This window comes from Cryptomeria japonica, unplaced genomic scaffold, assembly GCF_030272615.1.
Source record: "Cryptomeria japonica unplaced genomic scaffold, Sugi_1.0 HiC_scaffold_15, whole genome shotgun sequence".
Taxonomy (NCBI): domain Eukaryota; kingdom Viridiplantae; phylum Streptophyta; class Pinopsida; order Cupressales; family Cupressaceae; genus Cryptomeria; species Cryptomeria japonica.
In genome coordinates, this window is record NW_026728837.1 from 1,002,501 (window position 1) to 1,029,000 (window position 26,500).

The 26,500-nt window shown below is 61.3% G+C and overlaps 3 non-coding genes across 3 annotated transcripts; all 3 read right to left on the reverse strand.

Annotated features, from left to right (window-relative positions):
• Nucleotides 1-3,901: 3,901 nt before the first annotated feature.
• Nucleotides 3,902-4,020, reverse strand: LOC131860826 (5S ribosomal RNA). The gene has a single exon (XR_009359919.1). It is a non-coding gene; the product is annotated as a 5S ribosomal RNA (ribosomal RNA).
• A 7,818-nt stretch (nucleotides 4,021-11,838) lies between these two features.
• LOC131860830 (5S ribosomal RNA) lies at nucleotides 11,839-11,957 on the reverse strand. Its single transcript, XR_009359923.1, has one exon. It is a non-coding gene; the product is annotated as a 5S ribosomal RNA (ribosomal RNA).
• Nucleotides 11,958-19,776: 7,819 nt separating this feature from the next.
• On the reverse strand, nucleotides 19,777-19,895 carry LOC131860552 (5S ribosomal RNA). Its single transcript, XR_009359646.1, has one exon. It is a non-coding gene; the product is annotated as a 5S ribosomal RNA (ribosomal RNA).
• Nucleotides 19,896-26,500: the final 6,605 nt, after the last annotated feature.

Below are 26,500 nucleotides of genomic sequence, written 5' to 3' on the forward strand. Positions count from 1 at the left end.
CCGCGTTCCGTTTTTTTCACTATCTTTCAGAACGGAAATTTTAAAATCTCGTTTTTTTTTGCCTTTTCTGGAAATTAGTGAAGGCAGCGCATCAAAGGTGCGCAACGCTGGTGCGAACCTGGGAGCGCTCCGATGTGTGCTCCAAGGTGCGGCGTGCACGAAGTCGGACCCCGGTTTGCCCCGGGTGCGCACCTCGCGTGCACCTTGGTGCGCACACCTTGGCTGGGTTGCGCGCCCTGGTGGGCACCATGGTGCGCACCAAGGAGCGCTCCGAAGTGTGCTCCAAGGTGCGGCGTGCACGAAGTCGGAGCCCGGTTTGCCCCGGGTGCGCACCTCGCGTGCACCTTCGCCGCGGTGGGCACCATGGCGTGCACGAAGTCGGAGCCCGGTTTGCCCCGGGTGCGCACCTCGCGTGCACCTTCGCCGGGGTGGGCACCTTGGTGTGCAGACCTTGGCTGGGTTGCGCGCCCTGGTGGGCACCATGGTGCGCACCAAGGAGCGCTCCGAAGTGTGCTCCAAGGTGCGGCCTGCACGAAGTCGGAGCCCGGTTTGCCCCGGGTGTGCACCTCGGGTGGGCACCTTGGTGCGCATGCCTTGCCTGGGCTGCGCACCAGGGCGGGCTCAAGATGGCACCCACGTTCCTTTTTTTTCACTATCTTTCAAAACGGAAATTTTAAAATCTCATTTTTTTTTGCCTTTTTCTGGAAATTAGTGAAGGCAGCGCATCAAAGGTGCGCACCTCGCTGCCCACCACGGTGCGCAACGCCGGTGGGCACCCGGGAGTGCTTCGAAGTGTGCTCCAAGGTGCTGCGTGCACGTTGTCGGAGCCCGGTTTGCCCCGGGTGCGCACCTCGCGTGCACCTTCGTCGGGGTGGGCACCTTGGCTGGGTTTGCCCCGGCTGCGCTCCGAAGCGGGGTTATTGGAGCGCCGCCTCTTTTTTTGTCGGAGCGTTTGGTGGGGTTTCTCGCATTGGCTCTTCCGAGGCCCGGTTGCCACCCTGGCGCGCACGAAGTCGGAAGTAGGGTTAATTGCCCGGGTGCGCACCTTTGCCAGGGTGGGCACCTTACCTGGGCTGCGCACCAGGGCGGGCTCAAGATGGCACGCGCGTTCCGTTTTTTTCACTATCTTTCAAAACGGAAATTTTAAAATCTCCTTTTTTTTTTGCCTTTTCTGGAAATTAGTGAAGGCAGCGCATCAAAGGTGCGCACCTCGCTGCCCACCTTGGTGTGCTCTGAGGTGCGCACCCGGGAGCGCTACGAAGTGTGCTCCAAGGTGCGGCGTGCACGTTGTCGGAGCCCGGTTTGCCCCGGGTGCGCACCTCGCCTGCACCTTGGCCGGGGTGGGCACCTTGGCTGGGTTTGCCCAGGGTGCGCTCCGAAGCGGGGTTACTGGAGCGCCCCCTCTTTTTTTGTCAGAGCGTTTGGTGGGGTTTCTCGCATTGGCTCTTCCCAGGCCCGGTTGTTGGGTGCGCTCCCACCCTGGCGCGCGCGAAGTTGGAAGTTGGGTTAATTGCCCGGGCGCGCACCTTCGCCAGGGTGGGCACCTTGGTGCGCACACCTTGGCTGGGCTGCGCACCAGGGCGGGCTCAAGATGGCACCAGCATTCCCTTTTTCTCACTATCTTTCAAAACGGAAATTTTAAAATCTCGTTTTTTTTTTGCCTTTTATGGAAATTAGTGAAGGCATCGCATCAAAGGTGCGCACCTCGCTGCCCACCTTGGTGTGCTCCGAGGTGCCCACCACGGTGCGCAACGCCGGTGCGAACCCGGGAGCGCCCCGATGTGTGCTCCAAGGTGCGGCGTGCACGAAGTCGGACCCCGGTTTGCCCCGGGTGCGCACCTCGCGTGCACCTTGGTGCGCACACCTTGGCTGGGTTGCGCGGCCTGGTGGGCACCATGGTGCGCACCAAGGAGCGCTCCGAAGTGTGCTCCAAGGTGCGGCGTGCACGAAGTCGGAGCCCGGTTTGCCCCGGGTACGCACCTCGCGTGCACCTTCGCCGGGGTGGGCACCTCGGCTGGGTTGCGCGCCCTGGTGCGCACCAAGGAGCGCTCCGAAGTGTGCTCCAAGGTGCGGCGTGCACGAAGTCGGAGCCCGGTTTGCCCCGGGTGCGCACCTTCGCCGCGGTGCGCACCATGGCGTGCACGAAGTCGGAGCCCGGTTTGCCCCGGGTGCGCACCTCGCGTGCACCTTCGGCGGGGTTGCGCGCCCTGGTGGGCACCATGGTGCGCACCAAGGAGCGCTCCGAAGTGTGCTCCAAGGTGCGGCGTGCACGAAGTCGGAGCCCGGTTTGCCCCGGGTGCGCACCTCGCGTGCACCTTCGGCGGGGTTGCGCGCCCTGGTGGGCACCATGGTGCGCACCAAGGAGCGCTCCGAAGTGTGCTCCAAGGTGCGGCGTGCACGAAGTCGGAGCCCGGTTTGCCCCGGGTGCGCACCTCGCGTGCACCTTCGCCGCGGTGGGCACCATGGCGTGCACGAAGTCGGAGCCCGGTTTGCCCCGGGTGCGCACCTCGCGTGCACCTTCGCCGGGGTGGGCACCTCGGCTGGGTTGCGCGCCCTGGTGCGCACCAAGGAGCGCTCCGAAGTGTGCTCCAAGGTGCGGCGTGCACGAAGTCGGAGCCCGGTTTGCCCCGGGTGCGCACCTCGCGTGCACCTTCGCCAGGGTGGGCACCTCGGTGCGCACACCTTCTCAATGTTTTCTTGCCTTTTCTGGAAATTGGTGAAGGCAGCGCATCAAAGGTGCGCACCTCGGTGTGCTCCGAGGTGCGAACCCGAGAGCGCTCCGAGGTGCCCACGAAGTCGAAAGTCGGGTTAATTGCATTGTTTTCCCCGGGTGCGCTCCGAGGTGCGCAACATCGGCGCGCACCAAGGAGGGCTCCGAAGTGTGCTCCAAGGTGCGCACGATGGCGTGCACCTCTGGTGCGCACGATTCGGAGCTCGGTTTGACCGGGGTGCGCACACCTTGGCTGGGTTGCGCACCTTTTGTGCGCTCCAAGGTGCGCACGAAGTCGGAGCTCGGTTTGCCCCGGGTGCGCACCTTCGCCAGGGTGCGCACCTTGATGCGCACGCCTTGGCTGGGCTGCGCACCTTGGTGGGCGCCATGGTGCGCACCTTTCGTGCGCTCCAAGGTGCGCACGAAGTCGGAGCTCGGTTTGCCCCGGGTGCGCACCTTGGTGGGCGCCATGGTGCACTCCGAGGTGCCCAAGATTGGTGCGCACCAAGGAGCGCTCCGAAGTGCGCTCCAAGGTGCGCGCGAAGTCGAAAGTTGGGTTAATTGTCCGGTTTGCCTCGGGTGCGCACCTTGCGTGCACCTTCGCCAGGGTGGGCGCCTTGGTGCGCACACCTTGGCTGGGCTGCGCACACCTTGGCACCCGCGTTTCCTTCATTTTAAATTTTTTTTTTTTACAATCTCTCAAGTGGGAAATTCTATAATCTCAACTTTTTTTGCCTTTTCAGGAAACTTTTGAATGGAGCGCATCATTGGTGCGCTCCGAAGTGTGCTCCAAAGCTCTCTCCAGCTGCGTGCACCTGCCCCGGCCGCGCACCCGGCCCCGCCCAGCTTCGCTCACCTGTCCCGGGCGTCTGGTGCGGAACCTTAGAGTAAGAAACATCACCGTGCACCTTGGCCAACGTGCGCGACTCGACCGAGCGCGCACTGGCCGAGGTGCACACCGATTTCACCTGGGTGCGCGCGCAGCACCTCGGGCGCACCGGGGTGCGCGCACAACGCCCGGGTTGCACCGTGGCCTGTGTGCTTGGGGCGCCTCGGGTGCGCGCTCGGTGTCGCCCCCGCGCGCGCGGTAGTGCGGGCAGCGCACCCCGGCCCGGCCCGGCCCCGACGAGAACGCAAACGGGCAAAAGGTTTATTCAAATAGCATTGCGACGCCCGGCGAAAAACTAAAAAAGGGTGCAACACCGGGACTTCCCGGGAGGTCACCCATCCCAGTACTACTCCGGCCCAAGCGCGCTTAACTGCGGAGTTCTGATGGGATCCGGTGCACTAACGCTGGTATGATCGCACCCGTTATGAGCTTGTCGCAGTGTGTACTTAGCAAACCGCGACCCACGTGCGAATCCACCCCGGCCACCCACCCCCGTCGAGGTGCACACCCTCCCTCGCGAAGTGCGCCCCGTTCGCCAAGTGTGAGCCCTGCCCGGGTGCGCGCACCTTGCTAGGGCGTCGGGTGTGCACCCGGCCCGGCCTACGTGCGTGCACCTGGAGGGGGCGTCGTGTGCGTGCAGTGTCCCGTCTGCAACGCGGTGCCCACACACCACCTCGGGCGCAACGACCTGCGCTCACATGTGGGCCGAGTGCACCTTGGTGCATGTTCGGGGCGCCTCGGGTGCACGCTCGATCTTGCCCCGGTGCACCAAGGCGCTCGGTTTGCCCCGGGTGCGCACTTGGTGCAAGGTGGGCACCCAAAATAGGGATCAAGCACCAAAACACAAGTTTCGGGATGCAAAATGGGACCCAAGGACCACAAATGCGTTCCAAGACCCATGATGGGTCCACGAGAACAAAAATGTGTTCCGAGACTTAATAAACAAATATTGGGTTTTAGGAGAAGAAACATGCTCTGATGCCCAAAACGAGAATCGACCCCGAAAAGGCCACAGGCCAAAAGTGGGATGCGAGACAAAAAAAAATGGGACCCGAGGACCAAAATTGGGTTCCCAGGTCGAAGACAGGGCAACCGGACAAGAAACGACCTCTAAGGCTCGAAATGAGTCCCGACGACTAAAACTTGACAAGAAGCACCCATCAGGCACCCAACTCGACACCCATGGGATGCCGACCCACCCGGGCTTCCACCTAGCACACCTTGGCACCCACCCACCCTCGCACCCAACCTCGCACCCAACTTAGCACCTTTGAACCCACATTGGCACTCACCCTGACCCTGGCACCTTGGAACCCACATTGGCACTCACCTTGACCCTGGCACCCACCTTTGCACTCACCTTGGGACCCACCCTGGCTCCCACCTCGGCACCCACCCAGACACCCACCTTGGTTCCTTGGCACCCACCTTGGATCCTTGGCACCCACCCCGACACCCACCTTGGCACGCAACTTGGCTACTTGCCACCCACCTTGGCTCCTTGACGCCCACCCCGACAACCACCCCGTGACCTACCCTGGCTAGGGTTGGTGCACACCCACCCTGGTGCCCACCTTGGCACCCACCCTATGACCCACCTTGGCACGCACCTTAGTACCCACCCCGTTACCCACCCTAGGACCCACCCCGTGACCCACCTTGGCCAGGGTGGGTGCCTTGGTGCGCACAACTTGCCTGGGCTGCACACCAGGGCGGGCTCAAGATGGCACCCGCGTTCCGTTTTTTTCACTATCTTTCAAAACGGAAATTTTAAAATCTCATTTTTTTCTTTTTTTTGCCTTTTCTGGAAATTAGTGAAGGCAGCGCATCAAAGGTGCGCAATGCTGGTGCGAACCCGGGAGCGCTCCGATGTGTGCTCCAAGGTGCGGCGTGCACGAAGTCCGAGCCCGGTTTGCCCCGGGTGCGCACCTCGCGTGCACCTTCGCCGGGGTGAGCACCTTGGCTGGGTTGCGCGCCCTGGTGCGTACCAAGGAGCGCTCTGAAGTGTGCTCCAAGGTGCGGCGTGCACGAAGTCGGAGCCCGGTTTGCCCCGGGTGTGCACCTCGGGTGCGCACCTCGCGTGCACCTTCGCTGCGGTGGGCACCTTGGCTGGGTTGCGCGCCTTGGTGGGCACCATGCAGTGCACGAAGTCGGAGCCCGGTTTGCCCCGGGCGCGCACCTCCGCCAGGGTGGGCACCTTGGTGCGCACAACTTGCCTGGGCTGCGCATCAGGAAGGGCTCAAGATGGCACCCGCGTTCCGTTTTTTTCACTATCTTTCAGAACGGAAATTTTAAAATATCGTTTTTTTTTGCCTTTTCTGGAAATTAGTGAAGGCAGCGCATCAAAGGTGCGCAACGCTGGTGCGAACCTGGGAGCGCTCCGATGTGTGCTCCAAGGTGCGGCGTGCACGAAGTCGGAGCCCGGTTTGCCTCGGGTGCGCCCTGGTGGGCACCATGGTGCGCACCAAGGAGCGCTCCGAAGTGTGCTCCAAGGTGCGGCCTGCACGAAGTCGGAGCCCGGTTTGCCCCGGGTGTGCACCTCGGGTGGGCACCTTGGTGCGCATGCCTTGCCTGGGCTGCGCACCAGGGCGGGCTCAAGATGGCACCCGCGTTCCTTTTTTTTCACTATCTTTCAAAACGGAAATTTTAAAATCTCATTTTTTTTTGCCTTTTTCTGGAAATTAGTGAAGGCAGCGCATCAAAGGTGCGCACCTCGCTGCCCACCACGGTGCGCAACGCCGGTGGGCACCCGGGAGTGCTTCGAAGTGTGCTCCAAGGTGCTGCGTGCACGTTGTCGGAGCCCGGTTTGCCCCGGGTGCGCACCTCGCGTGCACCTTCGTCGGGGTGGGCACCTTGGCTGGGTTTGCCCCGGCTGCGCTCCGAAGCGGGGTTATTGGAGCGCCGCCTCTTTTTTTGTCGGAGCGTTTGGTGGGGTTTCTCGCATTGGCTCTTCCGAGGCCCGGTTGCCACCCTGGCGCGCACGAAGTCGGAAGTAGGGTTAATTGCCCGGGTGCGCACCTTTGCCAGGGTGGGCACCTTACCTGGGCTGCGCACCAGGGCGGGCTCAAGATGGCACGCGCGTTCCGTTTTTTTCACTATCTTTCAAAACGGAAATTTTAAAATCTCCTTTTTTTTTTGCCTTTTCTGGAAATTAGTGAAGGCAGCGCATCAAAGGTGCGCACCTCGCTGCCCACCTTGGTGTGCTCTGAGGTGCGCACCCGGGAGCGCTACGAAGTGTGCTCCAAGGTGCGGCGTGCACGTTGTCGGAGCCCGGTTTGCCCCGGGTGCGCACCTCGCCTGCACCTTGGCCGGGGTGGGCACCTTGGCTGGGTTTGCCCAGGGTGCGCTCCGAAGCGGGGTTACTGGAGCGCCCCCTCTTTTTTTGTCAGAGAGTTTGGTGGGGTTTCTCGCATTGGCTCTTCCCAGGCCCGGTTGTTGGGTGCGCTCCCACCCTGGCGCGCGCGAAGTTGGAAGTTGGGTTAATTGCCCGGGCGCGCACCTTCGCCAGGGTGGGCACCTTGGTGCGCAAACCTTGGCTGGGCTGCGCACCAGGGCGGGCTCAAGATGGCACCAGCATTCCCTTTTTCTCACTATCTTTCAAAACGGAAATTTTAAAATCTCGTTTTTTTTTTGCCTTTTATGGAAATTAGTGAAGGCATCGCATCAAAGGTGCGCACCTCGCTGCCCACCTTGGTGTGCTCCGAGGTGCCCACCACGGTGCGCAACGCCGGTGCGAACCCGGGAGCGCCCCGATGTGTGCTCCAAGGTGCGGCGTGCACGAAGTCGGACCCCGGTTTGCCCCGGGTGCGCACCTCGCGTGCACCTTGGTGCGCACACCTTGGCTGGGTTGCGCGGCCTGGTGGGCACCATGGTGCGCACCAAGGAGCGCTCCGAAGTGTGCTCCAAGGTGCGGCGTGCACGAAGTCGGAGCCCGGTTTGCCCCGGGTGCGCACCTTCGCCGCGGTGGGCACCATGGCGTGCACGAAGTCGGAGCCCGGTTTGCCCCGGGTGCGCACCTCGCGTGCACCTTCGCCGGGGTGGGCACCTCGGCTGGGTTGCGCGCCCTGGTGCGCACCAAGGAGCGCTCTGAAGTGTGCTCCAAGGTGCGGCGTGCACGAAGTCGGAGCCCGGTTTGCCCCGGGTGTGCACCTCGCGTGCGCACCTCGCGTGCACCTTCGCTGCGGTGGGCACCTTGGCTGGGTTGCGCGCCTTGGTGGGCACCATGCAGTGCACGAAGTCGGAGCCCGGATTGCCCCGGGCGCGCACCTCCGCCAGGGTGGGCACCTTGGTGCGCACAACTTGCCTGGGGTGCGCACCAGGAAGGGCTCAAGATGGCACCCGCGTTCCGTTTTTTTCACTATCTTTCAGAACGGAAATTTTAAAATCTCGTTTTTTTTTGCCTTTTCTGGAAATTAGTGAAGGCAGCGCATCAAAGGTGCGCAACGCTGGTGCGAACCTGGGAGCGCTCCGATGTGTGCTCCAAGGTGCGGCGTGCACGAAGTCGGACCCCGGTTTGCCCCGGGTGCGCACCTCGCGTGCACCTTGGTGCGCACACCTTGGCTGGGTTGCGCGCCCTGGTGGGCACCATGGTGCGCACCAAGGAGCGCTCCGAAGTGTGCTCCAAGGTGCGGCGTGCACGAAGTCGGAGCCCGGTTTGCCCCGGGTGCGCACCTCGCGTGCACCTTCGCCGCGGTGGGCACCATGGCGTGCACGAAGTCGGAGCCCGGTTTGCCCCGGGTGCGCACCTCGCGTGCACCTTCGCCGGGGTGGGCACCTTGGTGTGCAGACCTTGGCTGGGTTGCGCGCCCTGGTGGGCACCATGGTGCGCACCAAGGAGCGCTCCGAAGTGTGCTCCAAGGTGCGGCCTGCACGAAGTCGGAGCCCGGTTTGCCCCGGGTGTGCACCTCGGGTGGGCACCTTGGTGCGCATGCCTTGCCTGGGCTGCGCACCAGGGCGGGCTCAAGATGGCACCCGCGTTCCTTTTTTTTCACTATCTTTCAAAACGGAAATTTTAAAATCTCATTTTTTTTTGCCTTTTTCTGGAAATTAGTGAAGGCAGCGCATCAAAGGTGCGCACCTCGCTGCCCACCACGGTGCGCAACGCCGGTGGGCACCCGGGAGTGCTTCGAAGTGTGCTCCAAGGTGCTGCGTGCACGTTGTCGGAGCCCGGTTTGCCCCGGGTGCGCACCTCGCGTGCACCTTCGTCGGGGTGGGCACCTTGGCTGGGTTTGCCCCGGCTGCGCTCCGAAGCGGGGTTATTGGAGCGCCGCCTCTTTTTTTGTCGGAGCGTTTGGTGGGGTTTCTCGCATTGGCTCTTCCGAGGCCCGGTTGCCACCCTGGCGCGCACGAAGTCGGAAGTAGGGTTAATTGCCCGGGTGCGCACCTTTGCCAGGGTGGGCACCTTACCTGGGCTGCGCACCAGGGCGGGCTCAAGATGGCACGCGCGTTCCGTTTTTTTCACTATCTTTCAAAACGGAAATTTTAAAATCTCCTTTTTTTTTTGCCTTTTCTGGAAATTAGTGAAGGCAGCGCATCAAAGGTGCGCACCTCGCTGCCCACCTTGGTGTGCTCTGAGGTGCGCACCCGGGAGCGCTACGAAGTGTGCTCCAAGGTGCGGCGTGCACGTTGTCGGAGCCCGGTTTGCCCCGGGTGCGCACCTCGCCTGCACCTTGGCCGGGGTGGGCACCTTGGCTGGGTTTGCCCAGGGTGCGCTCCGAAGCGGGGTTACTGGAGCGCCCCCTCTTTTTTTGTCAGAGCGTTTGGTGGGGTTTCTCGCATTGGCTCTTCCCAGGCCCGGTTGTTGGGTGCGCTCCCACCCTGGCGCGCGCGAAGTTGGAAGTTGGGTTAATTGCCCGGGCGCGCACCTTCGCCAGGGTGGGCACCTTGGTGCGCACACCTTGGCTGGGCTGCGCACCAGGGCGGGCTCAAGATGGCACCAGCATTCCCTTTTTCTCACTATCTTTCAAAACGGAAATTTTAAAATCTCGTTTTTTTTTTGCCTTTTATGGAAATTAGTGAAGGCATCGCATCAAAGGTGCGCACCTCGCTGCCCACCTTGGTGTGCTCCGAGGTGCCCACCACGGTGCGCAACGCCGGTGCGAACCCGGGAGCGCCCCGATGTGTGCTCCAAGGTGCGGCGTGCACGAAGTCGGACCCCGGTTTGCCCCGGGTGCGCACCTCGCGTGCACCTTGGTGCGCACACCTTGGCTGGGTTGCGCGGCCTGGTGGGCACCATGGTGCGCACCAAGGAGCGCTCCGAAGTGTGCTCCAAGGTGCGGCGTGCACGAAGTCGGAGCCCGGTTTGCCCCGGGTACGCACCTCGCGTGCACCTTCGCCGGGGTGGGCACCTCGGCTGGGTTGCGCGCCCTGGTGCGCACCAAGGAGCGCTCCGAAGTGTGCTCCAAGGTGCGGCGTGCACGAAGTCGGAGCCCGGTTTGCCCCGGGTGCGCACCTTCGCCGCGGTGCGCACCATGGCGTGCACGAAGTCGGAGCCCGGTTTGCCCCGGGTGCGCACCTCGCGTGCACCTTCGGCGGGGTTGCGCGCCCTGGTGGGCACCATGGTGCGCACCAAGGAGCGCTCCGAAGTGTGCTCCAAGGTGCGGCGTGCACGAAGTCGGAGCCCGGTTTGCCCCGGGTGCGCACCTCGCGTGCACCTTCGGCGGGGTTGCGCGCCCTGGTGGGCACCATGGTGCGCACCAAGGAGCGCTCCGAAGTGTGCTCCAAGGTGCGGCGTGCACGAAGTCGGAGCCCGGTTTGCCCCGGGTGCGCACCTCGCGTGCACCTTCGCCGCGGTGGGCACCATGGCGTGCACGAAGTCGGAGCCCGGTTTGCCCCGGGTGCGCACCTCGCGTGCACCTTCGCCGGGGTGGGCACCTCGGCTGGGTTGCGCGCCCTGGTGCGCACCAAGGAGCGCTCCGAAGTGTGCTCCAAGGTGCGGCGTGCACGAAGTCGGAGCCCGGTTTGCCCCGGGTGCGCACCTCGCGTGCACCTTCGCCAGGGTGGGCACCTCGGTGCGCACACCTTCTCAATGTTTTCTTGCCTTTTCTGGAAATTGGTGAAGGCAGCGCATCAAAGGTGCGCACCTCGGTGTGCTCCGAGGTGCGAACCCGAGAGCGCTCCGAGGTGCCCACGAAGTCGAAAGTCGGGTTAATTGCATTGTTTTCCCCGGGTGCGCTCCGAGGTGCGCAACATCGGCGCGCACCAAGGAGGGCTCCGAAGTGTGCTCCAAGGTGCGCACGATGGCGTGCACCTCTGGTGCGCACGATTCGGAGCTCGGTTTGACCGGGGTGCGCACACCTTGGCTGGGTTGCGCACCTTTTGTGCGCTCCAAGGTGCGCACGAAGTCGGAGCTCGGTTTGCCCCGGGTGCGCACCTTCGCCAGGGTGCGCACCTTGATGCGCACGCCTTGGCTGGGCTGCGCACCTTGGTGGGCGCCATGGTGCGCACCTTTCGTGTGCTCCAAGGTGCGCACGAAGTCGGAGCTCGGTTTGCCCCGGGTGCGCACCTTGGTGGGCGCCATGGTGCACTCCGAGGTGCCCAAGATTGGTGCGCACCAAGGAGCGCTCCGAAGTGCGCTCCAAGGTGCGCGCGAAGTCGAAAGTTGGGTTAATTGTCCGGTTTGCCTCGGGTGCGCACCTTGCGTGCACCTTCGCCAGGGTGGGCGCCTTGGTGCGCACACCTTGGCTGGGCTGCGCACACCTTGGCACCCGCGTTTCCTTCATTTTAAATTTTTTTTTTTTACAATCTCTCAAGTGGGAAATTCTATAATCTCAACTTTTTTTGCCTTTTCAGGAAACTTTTGAATGGAGCGCATCATTGGTGCGCTCCGAAGTGTGCTCCAAAGCTCTCTCCAGCTGCGTGCACCTGCCCCGGCCGCGCACCCGGCCCCGCCCAGCTTCGCTCACCTGTCCCGGGCGTCTGGTGCGGAACCTTAGAGTAAGAAACATCACCGTGCACCTTGGCCAACGTGCGCGACTCGACCGAGCGCGCACTGGCCGAGGTGCACACCGATTTCACCTGGGTGCGCGCGCAGCACCTCGGGCGCACCGGGGTGCGCGCACAACGCCCGGGTTGCACCGTGGCCTGTGTGCTCGGGGCGCCTCGGGTGCGCGCTCGGTGTCGCCCCCGCGCGCGCGGTAGTGCGGGCAGCGCACCCCGGCCCGGCCCGGCCCCGACGAGAACGCAAACGGGCAAAAGGTTTATTCAAATAGCATTGCGACGCCCGGCGAAAAACTAAAAAAGGGTGCAACACCGGGACTTCCCGGGAGGTCACCCATCCCAGTACTACTCCGGCCCAAGCGCGCTTAACTGCGGAGTTCTGATGGGATCCGGTGCACTAACGCTGGTATGATCGCACCCGTTATGAGCTTGTCGCAGTGTGTACTTAGCAAACCGCGACCCACGTGCGAATCCACCCCGGCCACCCACCCCCGTCGAGGTGCACACCCTCCCTCGCGAAGTGCGCCCCATTCGCCAAGTGTGAGCCCTGCCCGGGTGCGCGCACCTTGCTAGGGCGTCGGGTGTGCACCCGGCCCGGCCTACGTGCGTGCACCTGGAGGGGGCGTCGTGTGCGTGCAGTGTCCCGTCTGCAACGCGGTGCCCACACACCACCTCGGGCGCAACGACCTGCGCTCACATGTGGGCCGAGTGCACCTTGGTGCATGTTCGGGGCGCCTCGGGTGCACGCTCGATCTTGCCCCGGTGCACCAAGGCGCTCGGTTTGCCCCGGGTGCGCACTTGGTGCAAGGTGGGCACCCAAAATAGGGATCAAGCACCAAAACACAAGTTTCGGGATGCAAAATGGGACCCAAGGACCACAAATGCGTTCCAAGACCCATGATGGGTCCACGAGAACAAAAATGTGTTCCGAGACTTAATAAACAAATATTGGGTTTTAGGAGAAGAAACATGCTCTGATGCCCAAAACGAGAATCGACCCCGAAAAGGCCACAGGCCAAAAGTGGGATGCGAGACAAAAAAAAATGGGACCCGAGGACCAAAATTGGGTTCCCAGGTCGAAGACAGGGCAACCGGACAAGAAACGACCTCTAAGGCTCGAAATGAGTCCCGACGACTAAAACTTGACAAGAAGCACCCATCAGGCACCCAACTCGACACCCATGGGATGCCGACCCACCCGGGCTTCCACCTAGCACACCTTGGCACCCACCCACCCTCGCACCCAACCTCGCACCCAACTTAGCACCTTTGAACCCACATTGGCACTCACCCTGACCCTGGCACCTTGGAACCCACATTGGCACTCACCTTGACCCTGGCACCCACCTTTGCACTCACCTTGGGACCCACCCTGGCTCCCACCTCGGCACCCACCCAGACACCCACCTTGGTTCCTTGGCACCCACCTTGGATCCTTGGCACCCACCCCGACACCCACCTTGGCACGCAACTTGGCTACTTGCCACCCACCTTGGCTCCTTGACGCCCACCCCGACAACCACCCCGTGACCTACCCTGGCTAGGGTTGGTGCACACCCACCCTGGTGCCCACCTTGGCACCCACCCTATGACCCACCTTGGCACGCACCTTAGTACCCACCCCGTTACCCACCCTAGGACCCACCCCGTGACCCACCTTGGCCAGGGTGGGTGCCTTGGTGCGCACAACTTGCCTGGGCTGCACACCAGGGCGGGCTCAAGATGGCACCCGCGTTCCGTTTTTTTCACTATCTTTCAAAACGGAAATTTTAAAATCTCATTTTTTTCTTTTTTTTGCCTTTTCTGGAAATTAGTGAAGGCAGCGCATCAAAGGTGCGCAATGCTGGTGCGAACCCGGGAGCGCTCCGATGTGTGCTCCAAGGTGCGGCGTGCACGAAGTCCGAGCCCGGTTTGCCCCGGGTGCGCACCTCGCGTGCACCTTCGCCGGGGTGAGCACCTTGGCTGGGTTGCGCGCCCTGGTGCGTACCAAGGAGCGCTCTGAAGTGTGCTCCAAGGTGCGGCGTGCACGAAGTCGGAGCCCGGTTTGCCCCGGGTGTGCACCTCGGGTGCGCACCTCGCGTGCACCTTCGCTGCGGTGGGCACCTTGGCTGGGTTGCGCGCCTTGGTGGGCACCATGCAGTGCACGAAGTCGGAGCCCGGTTTGCCCCGGGCGCGCACCTCCGCCAGGGTGGGCACCTTGGTGCGCACAACTTGCCTGGGCTGCGCATCAGGAAGGGCTCAAGATGGCACCCGCGTTCCGTTTTTTTCACTATCTTTCAGAACGGAAATTTTAAAATATCGTTTTTTTTTGCCTTTTCTGGAAATTAGTGAAGGCAGCGCATCAAAGGTGCGCAACGCTGGTGCGAACCTGGGAGCGCTCCGATGTGTGCTCCAAGGTGCGGCGTGCACGAAGTCGGAGCCCGGTTTGCCTCGGGTGCGCCCTGGTGGGCACCATGGTGCGCACCAAGGAGCGCTCCGAAGTGTGCTCCAAGGTGCGGCCTGCACGAAGTCGGAGCCCGGTTTGCCCCGGGTGTGCACCTCGGGTGGGCACCTTGGTGCGCATGCCTTGCCTGGGCTGCGCACCAGGGCGGGCTCAAGATGGCACCCGCGTTCCTTTTTTTTCACTATCTTTCAAAACGGAAATTTTAAAATCTCATTTTTTTTTGCCTTTTTCTGGAAATTAGTGAAGGCAGCGCATCAAAGGTGCGCACCTCGCTGCCCACCACGGTGCGCAACGCCGGTGGGCACCCGGGAGTGCTTCGAAGTGTGCTCCAAGGTGCTGCGTGCACGTTGTCGGAGCCCGGTTTGCCCCGGGTGCGCACCTCGCGTGCACCTTCGTCGGGGTGGGCACCTTGGCTGGGTTTGCCCCGGCTGCGCTCCGAAGCGGGGTTATTGGAGCGCCGCCTCTTTTTTTGTCGGAGCGTTTGGTGGGGTTTCTCGCATTGGCTCTTCCGAGGCCCGGTTGCCACCCTGGCGCGCACGAAGTCGGAAGTAGGGTTAATTGCCCGGGTGCGCACCTTTGCCAGGGTGGGCACCTTACCTGGGCTGCGCACCAGGGCGGGCTCAAGATGGCACGCGCGTTCCGTTTTTTTCACTATCTTTCAAAACGGAAATTTTAAAATCTCCTTTTTTTTTTGCCTTTTCTGGAAATTAGTGAAGGCAGCGCATCAAAGGTGCGCACCTCGCTGCCCACCTTGGTGTGCTCTGAGGTGCGCACCCGGGAGCGCTACGAAGTGTGCTCCAAGGTGCGGCGTGCACGTTGTCGGAGCCCGGTTTGCCCCGGGTGCGCACCTCGCCTGCACCTTGGCCGGGGTGGGCACCTTGGCTGGGTTTGCCCAGGGTGCGCTCCGAAGCGGGGTTACTGGAGCGCCCCCTCTTTTTTTGTCAGAGAGTTTGGTGGGGTTTCTCGCATTGGCTCTTCCCAGGCCCGGTTGTTGGGTGCGCTCCCACCCTGGCGCGCGCGAAGTTGGAAGTTGGGTTAATTGCCCGGGCGCGCACCTTCGCCAGGGTGGGCACCTTGGTGCGCAAACCTTGGCTGGGCTGCGCACCAGGGCGGGCTCAAGATGGCACCAGCATTCCCTTTTTCTCACTATCTTTCAAAACGGAAATTTTAAAATCTCGTTTTTTTTTTGCCTTTTATGGAAATTAGTGAAGGCATCGCATCAAAGGTGCGCACCTCGCTGCCCACCTTGGTGTGCTCCGAGGTGCCCACCACGGTGCGCAACGCCGGTGCGAACCCGGGAGCGCCCCGATGTGTGCTCCAAGGTGCGGCGTGCACGAAGTCGGACCCCGGTTTGCCCCGGGTGCGCACCTCGCGTGCACCTTGGTGCGCACACCTTGGCTGGGTTGCGCGGCCTGGTGGGCACCATGGTGCGCACCAAGGAGCGCTCCGAAGTGTGCTCCAAGGTGCGGCGTGCACGAAGTCGGAGCCCGGTTTGCCCCGGGTGCGCACCTTCGCCGCGGTGGGCACCATGGCGTGCACGAAGTCGGAGCCCGGTTTGCCCCGGGTGCGCACCTCGCGTGCACCTTCGCCGGGGTGGGCACCTCGGCTGGGTTGCGCGCCCTGGTGCGCACCAAGGAGCGCTCTGAAGTGTGCTCCAAGGTGCGGCGTGCACGAAGTCGGAGCCCGGTTTGCCCCGGGTGTGCACCTCGCGTGCGCACCTCGCGTGCACCTTCGCTGCGGTGGGCACCTTGGCTGGGTTGCGCGCCTTGGTGGGCACCATGCAGTGCACGAAGTCGGAGCCCGGATTGCCCCGGGCGCGCACCTCCGCCAGGGTGGGCACCTTGGTGCGCACAACTTGCCTGGGGTGCGCACCAGGAAGGGCTCAAGATGGCACCCGCGTTCCGTTTTTTTCACTATCTTTCAGAACGGAAATTTTAAAATATCGTTTTTTTTTGCCTTTTCTGGAAATTAGTGAAGGCAGCGCATCAAAGGTGCGCAACGCTGGTGCGAACCTGGGAGCGCTCCGATGTGTGCTCCAAGGTGCGGCGTGCACGAAGTCGGACCCCGGTTTGCCCCGGGTGCGCACCTCGCGTGCACCTTGGTGCGCACACCTTGGCTGGGTTGCGCGCCCTGGTGGGCACCATGGTGCGCACCAAGGAGCGCTCCGAAGTGTGCTCCAAGGTGCGGCGTGCACGAAGTCGGAGCCCGGTTTGCCCCGGGTGCGCACCTCGCGTGCACCTTCGCCGCGGTGGGCACCATGGCGTGCACGAAGTCGGAGCCCGGTTTGCCCCGGGTGCGCACCTCGCGTGCACCTTCGCCGGGGTGGGCACCTTGGTGTGCAGACCTTGGCTGGGTTGCGCGCCCTGGTGGGCACCATGGTGCGCACCAAGGAGCGCTCCGAAGTGTGCTCCAAGGTGCGGCCTGCACGAAGTCGGAGCCCGGTTTGCCCCGGGTGTGCACCTCGGGTGGGCACCTTGGTGCGCATGCCTTGCCTGGGCTGCGCACCAGGGCGGGCTCAAGATGGCACCCGCGTTCCTTTTTTTTCACTATCTTTCAAAACGGAAATTTTAAAATCTCATTTTTTTTTGCCTTTTTCTGGAAATTAGTGAAGGCAGCGCATCAAAGGTGCGCACCTCGCTGCCCACCACGGTGCGCAACGCCGGTGGGCACCCGGGAGTGCTTCGAAGTGTGCTCCAAGGTGCTGCGTGCACGTTGTCGGAGCCCGGTTTGCCCCGGGTGCGCACCTCGCGTGCACCTTCGTCGGGGTGGGCACCTTGGCTGGGTTTGCCCCGGCTGCGCTCCGAAGCGGGGTTATTGGAGCGCCGCCTCTTTTTTTGTCGGAGCGTTTGGTGGGGTTTCTCGCATTGGCTCTTCCGAGGCCCGGTTGCCACCCTGGCGCGCACGAAGTCGGAAGTAGGGTTAATTGCCCGGGTGCGCACCTTTGCCAGGGTGGGCACCTTACCTGGGCTGCGCACCAGGGCGGGCTCAAGATGGCACGCGCGTTCCGTTTTTTTCACTATCTTTCAAAACGGAAATTTTAAAATCTCCTTTTTTTTTTGCCTTTTCTGGAAATTAGTGAAGGCAGCGCATCAAAGGTGCGCACCTCGCTGCCCACCTTGGTGTGCTCTGAGGTGCGCACCCGGGAGCGCTACGAAGTGTGCTCCAAGGTGCGGCGTGCACGTTGTCGGAGCCCGGTTTGCCCCGGGTGCGCACCTCGCCTGCACCTTGGCCGGGGTGGGCACCTTGGCTGGGTTTGCCCAGGGTGCGCTCCGAAGCGGGGTTACTGGAGCGCCCCCTCTTTTTTTGTCAGAGCGTTTGGTGGGGTTTCTCGCATTGGCTCTTCCCAGGCCCGGTTGTTGGGTGCGCTCCCACCCTGGCGCGCGCGAAGTTGGAAGTTGGGTTAATTGCCCGGGCGCGCACCTTCGCCAGGGTGGGCACCTTGGTGCGCACACCTTGGCTGGGCTGCGCACCAGGGCGGGCTCAAGATGGCACCAGCATTCCCTTTTTCTCACTATCTTTCAAAACGGAAATTTTAAAATCTCGTTTTTTTTTTGCCTTTTATGGAAATTAGTGAAGGCATCGCATCAAAGGTGCGCACCTCGCTGCCCACCTTGGTGTGCTCCGAGGTGCCCACCACGGTGCGCAACGCCGGTGCGAACCCGGGAGCGCCCCGATGTGTGCTCCAAGGTGCGGCGTGCACGAAGTCGGACCCCGGTTTGCCCCGGGTGCGCACCTCGCGTGCACCTTGGTGCGCACACCTTGGCTGGGTTGCGCGGCCTGGTGGGCACCATGGTGCGCACCAAGGAGCGCTCCGAAGTGTGCTCCAAGGTGCGGCGTGCACGAAGTCGGAGCCCGGTTTGCCCCGGGTACGCACCTCGCGTGCACCTTCGCCGGGGTGGGCACCTCGGCTGGGTTGCGCGCCCTGGTGCGCACCAAGGAGCGCTCCGAAGTGTGCTCCAAGGTGCGGCGTGCACGAAGTCGGAGCCCGGTTTGCCCCGGGTGCGCACCTTCGCCGCGGTGCGCACCATGGCGTGCACGAAGTCGGAGCCCGGTTTGCCCCGGGTGCGCACCTCGCGTGCACCTTCGGCGGGGTTGCGCGCCCTGGTGGGCACCATGGTGCGCACCAAGGAGCGCTCCGAAGTGTGCTCCAAGGTGCGGCGTGCACGAAGTCGGAGCCCGGTTTGCCCCGGGTGCGCACCTCGCGTGCACCTTCGGCGGGGTTGCGCGCCCTGGTGGGCACCATGGTGCGCACCAAGGAGCGCTCCGAAGTGTGCTCCAAGGTGCGGCGTGCACGAAGTCGGAGCCCGGTTTGCCCCGGGTGCGCACCTCGCGTGCACCTTCGCCGCGGTGGGCACCATGGCGTGCACGAAGTCGGAGCCCGGTTTGCCCCGGGTGCGCACCTCGCGTGCACCTTCGCCGGGGTGGGCACCTCGGCTGGGTTGCGCGCCCTGGTGCGCACCAAGGAGCGCTCCGAAGTGTGCTCCAAGGTGCGGCGTGCACGAAGTCGGAGCCCGGTTTGCCCCGGGTGCGCACCTCGCGTGCACCTTCGCCAGGGTGGGCACCTCAGTGCGCACACCTTCTCAATGTTTTCTTGCCTTTTCTGGAAATTGGTGAAGGCAGCGCATCAAAGGTGCGCACCTCGGTGTGCTCCGAGGTGCGAACCCGAGAGCGCTCCGAGGTGCCCACGAAGTCGAAAGTCGGGTTAATTGCATTGTTTTCCCCGGGTGCGCTCCGAGGTGCGCAACATCGGCGCGCACCAAGGAGGGCTCCGAAGTGTGCTCCAAGGTGCGCACGATGGCGTGCACCTCTGGTGCGCACGATTCGGAGCTCGGTTTGACCGGGGTGCGCACACCTTGGCTGGGTTGCGCACCTTTTGTGCGCTCCAAGGTGCGCACGAAGTCGGAGCTCGGTTTGCCCCGGGTGCGCACCTTCGCCAGGGTGCGCACCTTGATGCGCACGCCTTGGCTGGGCTGCGCACCTTGGTGGGCGCCATGGTGCGCACCTTTCGTGCGCTCCAAGGTGCGCACGAAGTCGGAGCTCGGTTTGCCCCGGGTGCGCACCTTGGTGGGCGCCATGGTGCACTCCGAGGTGCCCAAGATTGGTGCGCACCAAGGAGCGCTCCGAAGTGCGCTCCAAGGTGCGCGCGAAGTCGAAAGTTGGGTTAATTGTCCGGTTTGCCTCGGGTGCGCACCTTGCGTGCACCTTCGCTAGGGTGGGCGCCTTGGTGCGCACACCTTGGCTGGGCTGCGCACACCTTGGCACCCGCGTTTCCTTCATTTTAAATTTTTTTTTTTTACAATCTCTCAAGTGGGAAATTCTATAATCTCAACTTTTTTTGCCTTTTCAGGAAACTTTTGAATGGAGCGCATCATTGGTGCGCTCCGAAGTGTGCTCCAAAGCTCTCTCCAGCTGCGTGCACCTGCCCCGGCCGCGCACCCGGCCCCGCCCAGCTTCGCTCACCTGTCCCGGGCGTCTGGTGCGGAACCTTAGAGTAAGAAACATCACCGTGCACCTTGGCCAACGTGCGCGACTCGACCGAGCGCGCACTGGCCGAGGTGCACACCGATTTCACCTGGGTGCGCGCGCAGCACCTCGGGCGCACCGGGGTGCGCGCACAACGCCCGGGTTGCACCGTGGCCTGTGTGCTCGGGGTGCCTCGGGTGCGCGCTCGGTGTCGCCCCCCGCGCGCGCGGTAGTGCGGGCAGCGCACCCCGGCCCGGCCCGGCCCCGACGAGAACGCAAACGGGCAAAAGGTTTATTCAAATAGCATTGCGACGCCCGGCGAAAAACTAAAAAAGGGTGCAACACCGGGACTTCCCGGGAGGTCACCCATCCCAGTACTACTCCGGCCCAAGCGCGCTTAACTGCGGAGTTCTGATGGGATCCGGTGCACTAATGCTGGTATGATCGCACCCGTTATGAGCTTGTCGCAGTGTGTACTTAGCAAACCGCGACCCACGTGCGAATCCACCCCGGCCACCCACCCCCGTCGAGGTGCACACCCTCCCTCGCGAAGTGCGCCCCGTTCGCCAAGTGTGAGCCCTGCCCGGGTGCGCGCACCTTGCTAGGGCGTCGGGTGTGCACCCGGCCCGGCCTACGTGCGTGCACCTGGAGGGGGCGTCGTGTGCGTGCAGTGTCCCGTCTGCAACGCGGTGCCCACACACCACCTCGGGCGCAACGACCTGCGCTCACATGTGGGCCGAGTGCACCTTGGTGCATGTTCGGGGCGCCTCGGGTGCACGCTCGATCTTGCCCCGGTGCACCAAGGCGCTCGGTTTGCCCCGGGTGCGCACTTGGTGCAAGGTGGGCACCCAAAATAGGGATCAAGCACCAAAACACAAGTTTCGGGATGCAAAATGGGACCCAAGGACCACAAATGCGTTCCAAGACCCATGATGGGTCCACGAGAACAAAAATGTGTTCCGAGACTTAATAAACAAATATTGGGTTTTAGGAGAAGAAACATGCTCTGATGCCCAAAACGAGAATCGACCCCGAAAAGGCCACAGGCCAAAAGTGGGATGCGAGACAAAAAAAAATGGGACCCGAGGACCAAAATTGGGTTCCCAGGTCGAAGACAGGGCAACCGGACAAGAAACGACCTCTAAGGCTCGAAATGAGTCCCGACGACTAAAACTTGACAAGAAGCACCCATCAGGCACCCAACTCGACACCCATGGGATGCCGACCCACCCGGGCTTCCACCTAGCACACCTTGGCACCCACCCACCCTCGCACCCAACCTCGCACCCAACTTAGCACCTTTGAACCCACATTGGCACTCACCCTGACCCTGGCACCTTGGAACCCACATTGGCACTCACCTTGACCCTGGCACCCACCTTTGCACTCACCTTGGGACCCACCCTGGCTCCCACCTCGGCACCCACCCAGACACCCACCTTGGTTCCTTGGCACCCACCTTAGATCCTTGGCACCCACCCCGACACCCACCTTGGCACGCAACTTGGCTACTTGCCACCCACCTTGGCTCCTTGACGCCCACCCCGACAACCACCCCGTGACCTACCCTGGCTAGGGTTGGTGCACACCCACCCTGGTGCCCACCTTGGCACCCACCCTATGACCCACCTTGGCACGCACCTTAGTACCCACCCCGTTACCCACCCTAGGACCCACCCCGTGACCCACCTTGGCCAGGGTGGGTGCACCCACCCTGGTGCCCACCTTGGCACCCACCCATCCTAGCACCCAGCCTGTGACCGGGCTTGGAACCCAACCTTGCACCCGCACCCGTCTTGGCCAGTGTGGGTGCGCACCCATCCTGGCACCCACGTTGTGACACACCCTTTAACCCACGCACCCTAGCACCCACGTTGGCACCCACCTTGGAACCCAACCTAGCAACTTGGCACCCACCCCGTGACCCACCTTGGCATCCACCATAGCAGTCGCCGACTTGGCACCCACCTCGGCACCCACCTTGACACTTGTGGACCCACCTTGCCACTCACCCTAGCATCGACCCATCCTAGCACCCACCCTGGCACCTTTGCACCCTAGCACTCACCCATCCTAGCACCTAACCTGTGACCCACCTTGACACTCACCCTCGCACCCACCTTGGAACCCAACCTAGCACCCACCCACCCTGACACCAACCCTAGCACCTACCCACCCTTGCACCCACCCTGTGACCCATCTTGGCACCCACCCATCCTACCACTCAACCTATCACCCACCTTCTCACCCACCTTGGCATCCACCTTAGCACCCACCCACACTGGCACCTTGGCACCCACCTCGGGCAAGGTGGGTGCACACCCACCCTGGCACCCAATTTAGAACCCACCGAGCATGTTACCCACCTTGGCACCCACATTGCAGCCCACCCTAGTACCCACCCTATGACCCACATTGGCATCCACACCCTAGCACCCAGGCACCTCGACACCCGCCTTGACACCCACCCTAGCACTGAACCTGTGACCCACCTTGGAACTCACCCTAGAACCCACCCACCCTGTGAACCACCTTGGCATCCACCTTAGCACCCACCCACCTTGGCACCCACTCTAGCACTCACCCATCCTAACACCCAACTTGTTACCCACCTTGGCACCCGCCCTCGCGTCCACCTTGAAACCCACCCTAGCACCCACCCACGCAGGAGCCCACCTTGGCACCCAACCTAACACCCACGCATCCTGGCACCCAACTTGTGACCCACCTTGGAACCCACCCTAGTACCCACCTTTGAACCCACTATATCACCAACCCACCTTGGCACCCACCCTATGACCCTCTTTGGAATCCACCCTAGCACGCACCCACCCTGGCACCCACCATGGAGCGCACCCTAGCACCCACCCACCTCGGCACGCACCTCAACACCCACCTTGGTGTGCGCACTGCGCCAACCTCTCAAAGACCCTATGTGGTGCGCTCCAAAGTGTACACCTTTGGTGCGCTCCAAGGTGCGCACCTTTGGTGCACACCGAGGTGCACACCAAAGTGTGCACCGAGGTGAGCACCAAAGTGCACTCCAGGGTGCACACCAAGGCGTGCACCTTTGGTGCGGTCAATGCAAACGAATTCGGAAGTTGGGGTCGATGTCCTAATCGCTGCTGCAGACTACACGTATGAGAATCGGACAAATAGCTTTATATAGGGGAGGTGTTGCGTTTGATGGGTCGACTCCCCTGGTTGTGTGCACTGCACCAACTTCAAAGACCCTGTCTTGTTTAAGAAGTCAAAAGTTGGGGTGGATGTCCTAATCATTGCTGCAGTCTACGCATGTATGAGAATCAGACAAATAGCTTATATAGGGGAGGTGTTGCATTCGGTGGGTTGACTCCCCTGGTTGTGCGCACTGCGCCAACCTCAAAGACCCCGCATAGCAGAAGAAGTCGGAAGTCGGATTTTGGTGAGCACCAAGGCGTGCACCTTTGGTGCGGTCAACGCAGACGAATTCAGAAGTTGGGGTGGATGTCCTAATCGTTGTTGCAGGCTACACATGTATGAGAATCAGACAAATAGCTTATATAGGGGAGGTGTTGGGTTTGATGGGTCAACTCCCTTGGTTGTGCGCATTACGCCAACCTCAAAGACCTTGTTTTCGTTAAGAAGTCAAAAGTTGGGGTCAATGTCCTAATGGCTCCTGCAGGCTACACATGTATGAGAATCGGACAAATAGCTTATATAGGGGAGGTGTTGGGTTTGATGGGTCGACTCCCCTGGTTGTGCGCATTACGTCAACCTCAAAGACCTTGTTTTCGTTAAGAAGTCAAAAGTTGGGGTCGATGTCCTAATTGCTCCTGTAGACTACACATGTATGAGAATCAGACAAATAGCTTATATAGGGGAGGTGTTGGGTTTGATGGGTTGACTCCCCTAGTTGTTCGCATTACACCAACCTCAAAGACCTTGTTTTCGTTTAGAAGCCGAAAGTTGGGGTCGATGTCCTAATTGCTCCTGCAGGCTACGCATGTATGAGAATCAGACAAATAGCTTATATAGGGGAGGTGTTGGGTTTGATGGGTCGACTCCCCTGGTTGTGCGCATTGCGCCAACCTCAAAGACCCTGCATTGCGGATGAAGTCGAAAGTCAGAGTTTGGTGTGCTACAAGGTGTGGTCGAAGGTGCTCACCTAGGTGTGCACCTTTGGAGCACAGGAAAAGTGCCCTCCAAAAGTGCGCACCTTTGGAGTGCACAAAAGTGCCCTCCAAAAGTGCGCACCTTTGGAGCGCAGAAAAGTGCCCTCCAAAAAGTGCCCTCCAAAAGTGCGCACCTTTGGAGCGCAGAAAAGTGCCCTCCAAAAAGTGCCCTCCAAAAGTGCGCACCTTTGGAGCGCAGAAAAGTGCCCTCCAAAAAGTGCCCTCCAAAAGTGCGCACCTTTGGAGCGCAGAAAAGTGCCCTCCAAAAGTGCGCACCTTTGGAGCGCAGAAAAGTGCCCTCCAAAAAGTGCCCTCCAAAAGTGCGCACCTTTGGAGCGCAGAAAAGTGCCCTCCAAAAAGTGCCCTCCAAAAGTGCGCACCTTTGGAGCGCAGAAAAGTGCCCTCCAAAAAGTGCCCTCCAAAAGTGCGCACCTTTGGAGCGCAGAAAAGTGCCCTCCAAAAAGTGCCCTCCAAAAGTGCGCACCTTTGGAGCGCAGAAAAGTGCCCTCCAAAAAGTGCCCTCCAAAAGTGCGCACCTTTGGAGCGCAGAAAAGTGCCCTCCAAAAGTGCGCACCTTTGGAGCGCACAAAAGTGCCCTCCAAAAGTGCGCACTTTTGGTGCGCACCAAGGCGCTGGTTCGGTCGTTGCAGGCGAGTTCGGAAGTTGGGGTCGATGTCCTGAGCGGAGGTGCAAACTACACAGGTGTCGGAATCGGACAAATAGCTTATATAGGGGAGGTGTATGCTTCGATGGGTCGACTCCCCAGGTTGAGCGCACCGCGCCAACCTCAAAGACCCTACGGTATGGATGAAGTCGGAAGTTGGGTCCGATGACCAATTCGATTAGTAGGTATGCTCATGAGGTCGGAATTTGGGTCCGATGACCTGCCATGTGCAGGAAGGCGAATGTTGACACTGTGCGTTGCAAGGTGCACACCAAGGCGCTGGTGCGGTCTTTTTAGTCGAGTTCGGAAGTTGGGGTCGATGTCCTGATCGGAGGTGCAAGCTACACAGGTGTGGGAATCGGACAAATAGCTTATATAGGGGAGGTGTATGCTTCGTTGGGTCGACTCCCCGGGTTGAGCGCACCGCGCCAACCTCAAAGACCCTACGGTATGGATGAAGTCGGAAGTTGGGTCCGATGACCGATTCGATATGTAGGCATACTCGCGAGGTCGGAATTTGGGTCCGATGACCTGCCACGTGCAGGAAGGCGAATGTTGGCACTGTGCGTTGCAAGGTGCGCACCAAGGCGCTGGTTCGGTCGTTGGAGGCGAGTTCGGAAGTTGGGGTCGATGTCTTGATCGGAGGTGCAAACTACACAGGTGTGGGAATCGGACAAATAGCTTATATAGGGGAGGTGTATGCTTCGTTGGGTCGACTCCCCGGGTTGAGCGCACCGCGCCAACCTCAAAGACCCTACGGTATGGATGAAGTCGGAAGTTGGGTCCGATGACCGATTCGATATGTAGGCATACTCGCGAGGTCGGAATTTGGGTCCGATGACCTGCCATGTGCAGGAAGGCGAATGTTGGGACTGTGCGTCGCAAGGTGCGCACCAAGGCGCTGGTGCCGTCGTTGCAGTCGAGTTCGGAAGTTGGGGTCGATGTCCTGGTCAGAGGTGCAAACTACACAGGTGTGGGAATCGGACAAATAGCTTATATAGGGGAGGTGTATGCTTCGATGGGTCGACTCCCTGGGTTGAGCGCACCGCGCCAACCTCAAAGACCCTACAGTATGGATGAAGTCGGAAGTTGGGTCCGATGACCGATTCGATACGTAGGCATATTGGCGAGGTCTGAATTTGTGTCCGATGACCTGCCATGCGCAGGAAGGCGGAATTTGGGTCCGATGACCGAGTTGATGGCGTGCCATGCGCAGAAAGGCGGAATTTGGGTCCGATGACCGAGTTGATGTTGATGGCCCGCCATGCACAGGAAGGCGGAATTTGGGTCCGATGACCGATTTGAAGGCGTGCCATACGCAAAAAGGCGGAGTTTGGGTCCGATGACCGAGTTGATATTGATGGCCCGCCATGCGCAGGAAGGCGGAATTTGGGTCCGATGACCTGACATACGCATGGAGTCCGACTCGGGGGCCGATGTTCGATTCGATGACTTGCATTGTGGGTAAAGTCGGAAGTTGTGGTCTTTGACCCGATTCGATGACCAGACTTCGGCTGCTTGAGAATCGGACAAATAACTTATATAGGGGAGGTAGTGTTCTCGAGCATCCTCCCCCCGTGCCCGTTTATGTCGATTGATGCTGGTGCTCGACTGGTTGGAGCGCTCGGATGCAAAAATCTTGCACCAGGATTTATCGATTGTGATGGACACGGCAAGTCTCCTGATTGCTATGCAGGAGCTCATCGTGAATCTCTATGCGGCCTTGGTATGGACTCGACCTGCGGAATGGTTCGGCAATGGTAGTCGCTCCAACACGTCCTTGCAATGGCCACAGAGGTGATTCGACTAGAGCTCCAGTCTAGCTTTTGGGTTGCTTGGCGGACTGGTATAGCCGCGATCGAGTTCCGGCCATGAACGTTTTAGATAGCTCTTGGGCTTTCTGGGACGGAAGTCGGAAGTTTGGGCTGTTGTCCGATTTGATGACCATTCTTCGGATGTGTGAGAATCGGACAAATAACTTATATAGGGGACTGTGTTGTCTCACGCAGCCCCCTCCGTGCCCCTCTATCTCGACCGATGTTGGTGCTTGAAAGGGTTGGGATCGCTCGGATTTATAAACGTGCACCACCATTTGTCGAGTGTGAGGGACGCGGCAGGTCTCCTAAATGCTATGCGGGCGCTCTCTGAGAATCTCTATCCGGCCTCGACACAGACTAGTCTTGCTGAATGGTTTGGCACTGGTAGTCGATCCAACACGTCGTTGTTGTGGCCGCCTAGG